Source organism: Lolium rigidum, chromosome 2, assembly GCF_022539505.1.
Source record: "Lolium rigidum isolate FL_2022 chromosome 2, APGP_CSIRO_Lrig_0.1, whole genome shotgun sequence".
NCBI lineage: Eukaryota > Viridiplantae > Streptophyta > Magnoliopsida > Poales > Poaceae > Lolium > Lolium rigidum.
This window is the reverse complement of record NC_061509.1, coordinates 191,773,436-191,780,981: the sequence shown is the minus strand read 5'-3', so window position 1 is coordinate 191,780,981 and position 7,546 is coordinate 191,773,436. Positions and strand designations below refer to the sequence as shown.

General features: G+C 43.1%; 1 long non-coding RNA gene across 2 annotated transcripts; it reads right to left on the bottom strand.

Annotated features, from left to right (window-relative positions):
* Positions 1 to 3,727: 3,727 nt before the first annotated feature.
* On the bottom strand, positions 3,728 to 6,970 carry LOC124692758. Of its 2 annotated transcripts, XR_006999671.1 has the most exons (4): positions 6,579 to 6,970; positions 6,037 to 6,210; positions 5,649 to 5,826; positions 3,728 to 5,577 (listed from the first exon to the last, which is right to left on the bottom strand). It is a non-coding gene; the product is annotated as an uncharacterized LOC124692758 (long non-coding RNA). The 2 variants fall into 2 exon arrangements; XR_006999672.1 differs by having other exon boundaries at positions 3,728 to 5,826.
* Positions 6,971 to 7,546: the final 576 nt, after the last annotated feature.

Genomic DNA, 7,546 nt, shown 5'->3' with positions numbered 1-7,546 from the left:
CTTTCTTTGCTTCGTACGTAGTGGCGGGCAACTCGTTATTCTTTGGAAACATATTCTTCAACATTTTCAGCAAGTTTTCAAATGCCGAGTCGCCTACACCTGCTCGTGCCTTCCATCTCAGCAAATCCAAGTGTGCAGCCCAGCTTTTTCGGACCATCATCGCATCCGGGTACGGCGCCTTCCTCGTGATCCTCTAACATGCGATCCAAATTCTCCCTCTCTTTTTCAGTTTCGCAGCGTCTCCGTGCATCAGCAATGGTCCGACCAAGATCATCAACGGGATCATCACGTGCCTCTTCTTCACCTTCCCCTTCACCTTCAAGCATCCTCCATGAAAGTATCACCGAAATGAGAAAGATAGCTTTCATCATTGAAATCATCCCCTTCTTCATCTTCTTCCATTATAACCCATCTTTCTCCATGCTTGGTCCAACAATTATAGCTTGGCATGAAACCGTGCCGAAGCGGTGCATGTGAACATCTCTTGAGGAAGAGTAACCCTTCCGATTCTTACACTTAACACATGGACAGATAACAAAACCCCCCGCTTGTTCGCATTAGCCACTACGAGGAAATCTTTCAAACCCGTACTCGAACTCGCCGGAGAGTCGGTTACCGTACATCCATTGCCGATTCATTTGCATTATTATAATATAAAATATATAATTAACCATCATGCATTTGTTAAACTAACTAGCTACAAACAATATAAATTAAACAATGAACTACACACACATGCATATTTTATCAATGACACATCAAAGGTTCAAGTTGCTAACCGCGATCGAGGAGGAAAAAATAAATGAGAAAGCTCAAGTGTGACTCCAACACTTCATATCATGTTTGTTTCATGCTCTTGGGGCATTTCATCAAACACCTTATGTGCATAAGAGGAACCAAAAGCAAACCTAACACTCACTTGTGAAGTTTGTGAAGAGAATGGCTCCAAATGGCTAAGTGTTGGCTGCTGGATGGGTATATATAGGGAGGGGCTTTAGTCCCGGTTGGTCCGGCCAACCGCGACTAAAGGCCTTCGGCACCTTTAGTCGCGGTTGGGCTGGCCAACCGCGACTAAAGCCCCCCACGTGCACCAGCCTGGCCACCGTGCGCCCTGGGCCCAGGACTTTGGTCGCGGTTCGCCACACGAACCGCGACTAAAGACCCCATTAGTCGCGGTTCCTTTACCTTCGCGACTTATGGGGCTTCCCGGAAGCCTGTTTTTCCACCAGTGAAATACATGCCATACCGGCTTTTTCTTCCATGGACCCCCAAACGATACCACAATACCCTTTGGGGGTTTACACTGTTTTAAATTTGGGGGTCCATGGAAGCACAAGCCGGTATATAAATACGCTTAAAAGTCTAAAAAACCAAAAATAGACCACCGGCGCATCAGAACTTCTACTTACCCCGTGCACCGCATGTGCGCCACTAGTTCCACACCTTATCGCCGGCGCATGTGCCTGGTGCACCGGTGGTATGGCCTTATCGCCAACGCATGTGCCAGGTGCGCCGGTGGTATGGCCTTATCGCCGGCGCACAAGGCAGGTGCGATGGTGGTAACTTGACTACCGTTAGCGCACTTGGCCGGTGCACCGGCAGTAATACAATACCACCGTCATGTTCCCGCCCCTTGGTACGCTGGGGATGAGGGAAATAGGTGCGTCGGCGATAGGGTATTTCCTAGTAGTGGATAAGTATACACAAAACTACTCCCTGTGTATTTATTATGTCAACTTTTTAAAAATTTAACTTTTGAGAACCATGTGTTATTTATGCTTGTGAAATTTTTTGGTAAACCTTATGCTTCGATTTTTTTTACTTGAGGCAATTATGTGATTAATCTTATGCTTGTCAAACTTAACGTGTGAGAATAATGTGAGTACTCTCTATGCTTGCCGAATTAGTACTTGTCAGAAATTCAACTAGTTTGTTACTTATCAGAATAATGTGAGTAATCTTAAGGTGAAAATTTTGTTTGTGTGTTTTCAAACTTGTGGTTGGATTGCATCGAGGAGAGCAAAGTCGTTGTGGAATGCATGTGTTGATGCATCGCTGTTGAACCTGTGGTTGTGGACTGCATGTGTTGATGCAATGGTTTTCAGCTTGTGGTTGGATTTTTATCCTATAGGGTTGAATTTGATGGCATACCTTATTTTTGTGTGATCTTTATGTGTTGCTTGTGAACATGTTGTTGGATTTGTAAACTTATAGTGGTCATGCATATGGTGAATCTTGTACTCGATATTTATGTGTTGCTTGTGAAAATTGAGTTATCCTATGGAATTTCTACCAACATATATATGCATTGAATTGCAGGATTTAATTAACACTAGTAGAAAAAGGGGCTTCCGTCCAACCCTTTAGTACCGGTTTCCTTACGAACCGGTACTAAAGGGTGCATTAGTACCGGTTGCACTGCCCAAGCCTTTAGTACCGGTTTGTAAGGACCTTTAGTACCGGTTCGTGACACGAACCGGTACTAAACTAAAGGGTAGCCCTTTAGTATGTCACGAACCGGTACTAAAGGTTTTTCCTGCTCCCCACGCACCTCCACCCCACCCCCCCCCGTGGATCGCCTTTTTTTGCTTTGTAAAATACAAATGAAAATGATAGAAAATTCAAAAAAAAATGTTTTTAGATTCTTGTATGTTATGCAATCTACTATTCGGTAAAATTAAGAAATTCGAGTTTTGACTTTTTTGCCAAAAAAGTTTGAAAAATGGTAAAATCGCATTAACTTTTGCATACGATGTCAGGAAAAACGTATAATATATCAAAATCATTGTGAGAAAAAGTTACATTCGAATTCACCTGGGTTTACCCGGTTAACCAATTTTTAGATTCTCAAAATTCCAAATGAAAATATGAAAGCACGAAGATTTTAGGTTTTTCCAAAAATTTAGAATTTTTAATTTTTAATTTTTTAAAATTAAAATTAATAATTATAAGATTTTTTGAATCCAGAATATTACTATTACTTTTAGCAAATTATAAGATTTTCAAATTTTCAGGTTTTAGGTTTGGCAAAAAAATATTAATTTTTTTAAAAATAATTAAAAATAATACAAATTAAAAAAGTTAATTTTATTTATTTATTCAACATTATTATTACATAATTATTTTTGTTTATTAAAAGAATTATTTGCAATACAAATACTAAAGAAGTGTGACATCGACCAACATGTTAATAGGATTGATATGATACTACTATCAACAACATGCGCGCGAAGCAGTTGGAAGTGGGACGGAACGGAACTCGGAAGTTAAGCGTGCTAGTGTTGGAGTAGTGTGAGGATGGGTGACCGACCGGGAAGTTTGACCACGGGTAAGTAATTTGACTAAGGATTAAGTGTAGTTAGAGACTAATGGAAATATTAGAAATTACGTGGAGGCACCTTTAGTACCGGTTCGTTAGGAACCGGTACTAAAGGTGGGAGGTTTTAGTACCGGTTCCAAAACCGGTACTAAAGGCCTTTGGAACCGGTACTAAAGGGGGGTTTCTCTACTAGTGTAAAAAACAAAAAAAAGGAGGGCCTCTTTCCCGAGTGTCTCAGCCAATGACACTCGGCAAAGGGCCTTTAATCTATTACTAGTGGCTGGGGCGCCCCATGGGGCGCCTCCTCGCCGGTCAGGTGCGGCTGAATCAACAGCCCAATCTTAACATCTAGCTTCACTCAATTAAAGTTATCTTAGACATACAATCACATACCAACATGTCTTTCTTCTCTCACCAATATCCATAATCTATAACTTGACAAAACTTGTTTACAACAATGTTACAAGAAATCATGGTGTACATTTGATTTTGCTTGATTGAAACACAATTGGCTTATACAGGTAGCTTTACATACAAGGTTGAAACGATGCCTGAACTAATTAATCAGCACACATCGAGCTGGTGGTGTACACCAACGAAAGGCGCATCAGACACAGACGACAGAGCAAATGGAGGACAGAAACGCTAGGCCTGAAGTATCAAGGAAAGGTAATGTATTGCATATTTGAATCAGCATGGAATGGCTCCTGTAATCCGGCAGAGGGTGCAGCTCCTCGGTAATTTCTTCATAGAATTTGACAGATAATCGAACTTTGCAAATTTACATGTAATCCATAGAAAGAGATGTTGCATGAACGTACATACAGACATTAAGTGCAAGAAGGAAAAAAAAATGAACGTACATACATACATTAAGTGCAAGAAGGAAATAAAAAAAAACTACAAAATATTTGCAGGCTTCAGTATTACCTTTCATGAACTGCATGTACTGAGACGTGATGACAGGGACTCCAGGAGAGCCAACGGCTGAAGCGTGGGCACCCTCAGCAACAATCATGAACCTACAGCTCAATATAAGAACAAAAGGCATGGAGCAGTTAATGAATTGCCAATTCCCTAGTGGACAAAGTACGTATGCGTCCCTAACAACGTTATAGCCAGCAAGCATATTATAAATATTGTCTATGCGATCCTTCAAAACCTGTAGTGAATTGAGGCGACACTCATCATGGATACCACCATGACCTCACTACAAGATCAGATTACATGAATTTCACATGGGTTTAGAGGGGCTTACGGGATTTCCTGCAGTGACCTAAAACCTATAACTTAAAAGGCTGCAGCTTCAGTGATTGGAAATTAAAAATACAGTTTAAGTCGGCAAAGGAAAGTGAGGGAGTAAATCAATTTAAAAACAAAAAAAATAGGAGGCAACATCACTGAAGCTGGTCTGGATGGTTAAAAATTACATTTATTCTCCTCTATTGAAGTGTGATGATACTTTTCTTTGCAGTTAGCAATTTGTTTTCAGCTGAACAAAAAATGCATTTACCTAGGAAGATAAACAATGTTCTTTCTTTCAGGGTGCAAGTGGCATTTCTTTGACATCATAATGATACTCATGAACAGATAAATAGTGTTCTTTCATTTCTTCCCTAGAAAGATAGACCTAAGGCATTAAGCATGTAGAGGGATAACATAAATTTATTTAGCCACGGGAACATCAATCGGTTAGAGAAATATCACAATATTATTTCTTTTCTTCCAAGACGCTGGCCCTAAACCACAAAAGCATGTAGAGGAATAACAATAAATTTGTTTAACTACAGGAACTACAACCACAATGAAATCTAATTAACATAGGTAAATGGAAACAAAATAGTCTAAACCACAGCATGGACCAAGCAGCAAACTAAGTATGCGAAAATGAAAGAAGGGGCCCAGAGAAGATGAATCAAAAACTTTAAGAGAACAAATCCAGACCAGAAAACCGCACAAGATCAAATAGAATCCAGATGCCGTTGGACGAGACCAACCAAGACCAATCCAACCAATGCCCGCGAAGCAGATCAGCCAGCCGGACCAGATCAATAAATTTGTCAATGAAATGATGACATCGCAAAGATCATAACCCATCTTCTCACAAGTAAGAGTGCCCCTTGTTCACAAATGCAAAGAAAAAACAGGTAAGAACCAGAGCCAAAAAAAAAAGGATAATAAATACCAGAGATTGCCCATCGTTGTGACCAAAAAGAACACATCAGCTAGAATTTCTTCTTGAGTGTAGTTAGCCAAGTCTGAAAAAGAATATATATGAGATTGGAGTCCAATAGGAACATGCGCTAATGAGTTTAGTCAGATTGCTTACATTGCGACCAAATCCAACAAAAAGTGAGGCAATTAATTCCATGAGATTACTTCTCCTGTGTTAACACAACATATGCTTCGAAATGACACTTTCTTTGGCACTAAGGCTGAGTTGCAAAACCATCAGTTGCATGCCAGCCCGATCATTCTTTGTCAGTAGTCATTGCAATACCATGTACCTGTCAGGCAGATAGTGAATTATGAGCATCCAGCCATCATACGGATACCTATATTTTACAGACCGAATACTTATAAAAATTCTTAAATCAACATCAAAAGCAAGTAGAGAGATAATTACCAAAAGGACATCAGAATGCCATCTAACATACTCAAAAAATTAGGTCGGGTACGGTTACACAAATATATACTGAACAGAACAAGCAAAATACCATCTGAATCCATGCAGACGGAGGTCTTGCCGTGCCTTGTGTCCTTCCAGCACCCACCATTAGCCATAGCGCACCGCCCGGGCCTGACGGCTCTGCATTTTTTGTGCCGTCCCCCTCGCACTGGAAGCCCTCCACCACCGGGGCAAACATAGAAACCCTTCCTCTGTATGTATACTGCAAAAGTGCCAGCATTTACGGCATCACTTAACGGAATGAGTGAAAGTGTTCTGAAAAATGGATTGGTCCAGAACTGCTGCGACGCAGAGCTCCAGGTGGGGAACGTGGAGGAGGCCCGGCAGAGGAAAGCCAGGGGAGGGGCGCCTCATCCACTGAAGGGAGCACGGAGAAGATGGACTCCAGGCAACCAACAAACAGATTGGTAGCACACCTTTAGCAATTGGAGAAGGATCCATCGCCTCTTTGGCATATACAGAGTAGTATACATAAACATACGAAGGAGCACGACGGATATACATGAAAGTAACCACATGTACAAGCAGGAAAATCGCACTCAAGCGAGTCTAGAAGACGAGTCGGCATACCTCGCTAGAGAGAGAAACCACGAAATTCAGGCTTGTTGACGCTGGACGCGGAGGCCGGAGATGAACCCAGATGGGGTCAATCTGAAGAATGCTGCCGTCGGAGGCCTCGCGCTCTAGGAAGATCGGGATTTCTCCTGCGGGCACCACCTCCCCAAATCTTTGTGCCACTGACCATATCCCCAGCCCCGCCGCCTCCCTCTCTCCACATCCAGCTCAGTTGTGTCCTCCCTCTGCTCCCCATCGGCCTGATCTCCTCCATGGGACCGCTCCAGCCGAAGAGGAAAGCCACATGTCTTAGGAAGGAGAAGAAGGCGCATAAGAGGGAGGGGGTTTAGCAGGGGCAGCGCCGGCGGAGGGAAGGAGACGGAGACGCAGCTCCGGCGACGGGAAGAAAAGTGGGGAATCAGGGAAAATGATGAGGGGCACTTTCTTTCGTGTGAGATGAATAGACACGCCTCGCAGACGCGGGGCTCGAGCCGCAGTCTCCACCGACATTTTCTAGTGACCAATCAATATATCCAGCCAACACACAGACATGCGGGTCCAACAACAAACACGGTCCACAAGCAGCCTCACACGAGCAAGAGCGGACGCGCGAGCATAGATATTCAGCCACAGGACGATAGCATGCACAGCTTTTGCGGTGGCAGAGGGTGGTGGGCCTGGTGAAAACTACACCTACCGAAAAGGCGACATATCATGGAAATGACTTGCGGGCCAGTGGTACATCAGGCCCACCCGGCAGCGAATGAGGCTATAGCATGTGCGGTGTTTGCTCCACCATCCTCTCTGCCATACCGCTTTACCGCATAAAGTGGTGGAGATTGAACACACAAATATCTCAGCACATGTATAGAATGACAGACGGGCCACAAGTACCTAGGACCCATGGGCAGCGTATAAACGGTTGATCACCACGGTGCTACTCGGCTTCAGCCAACCGCAAGGCACGGGAGGAGAAGACAACG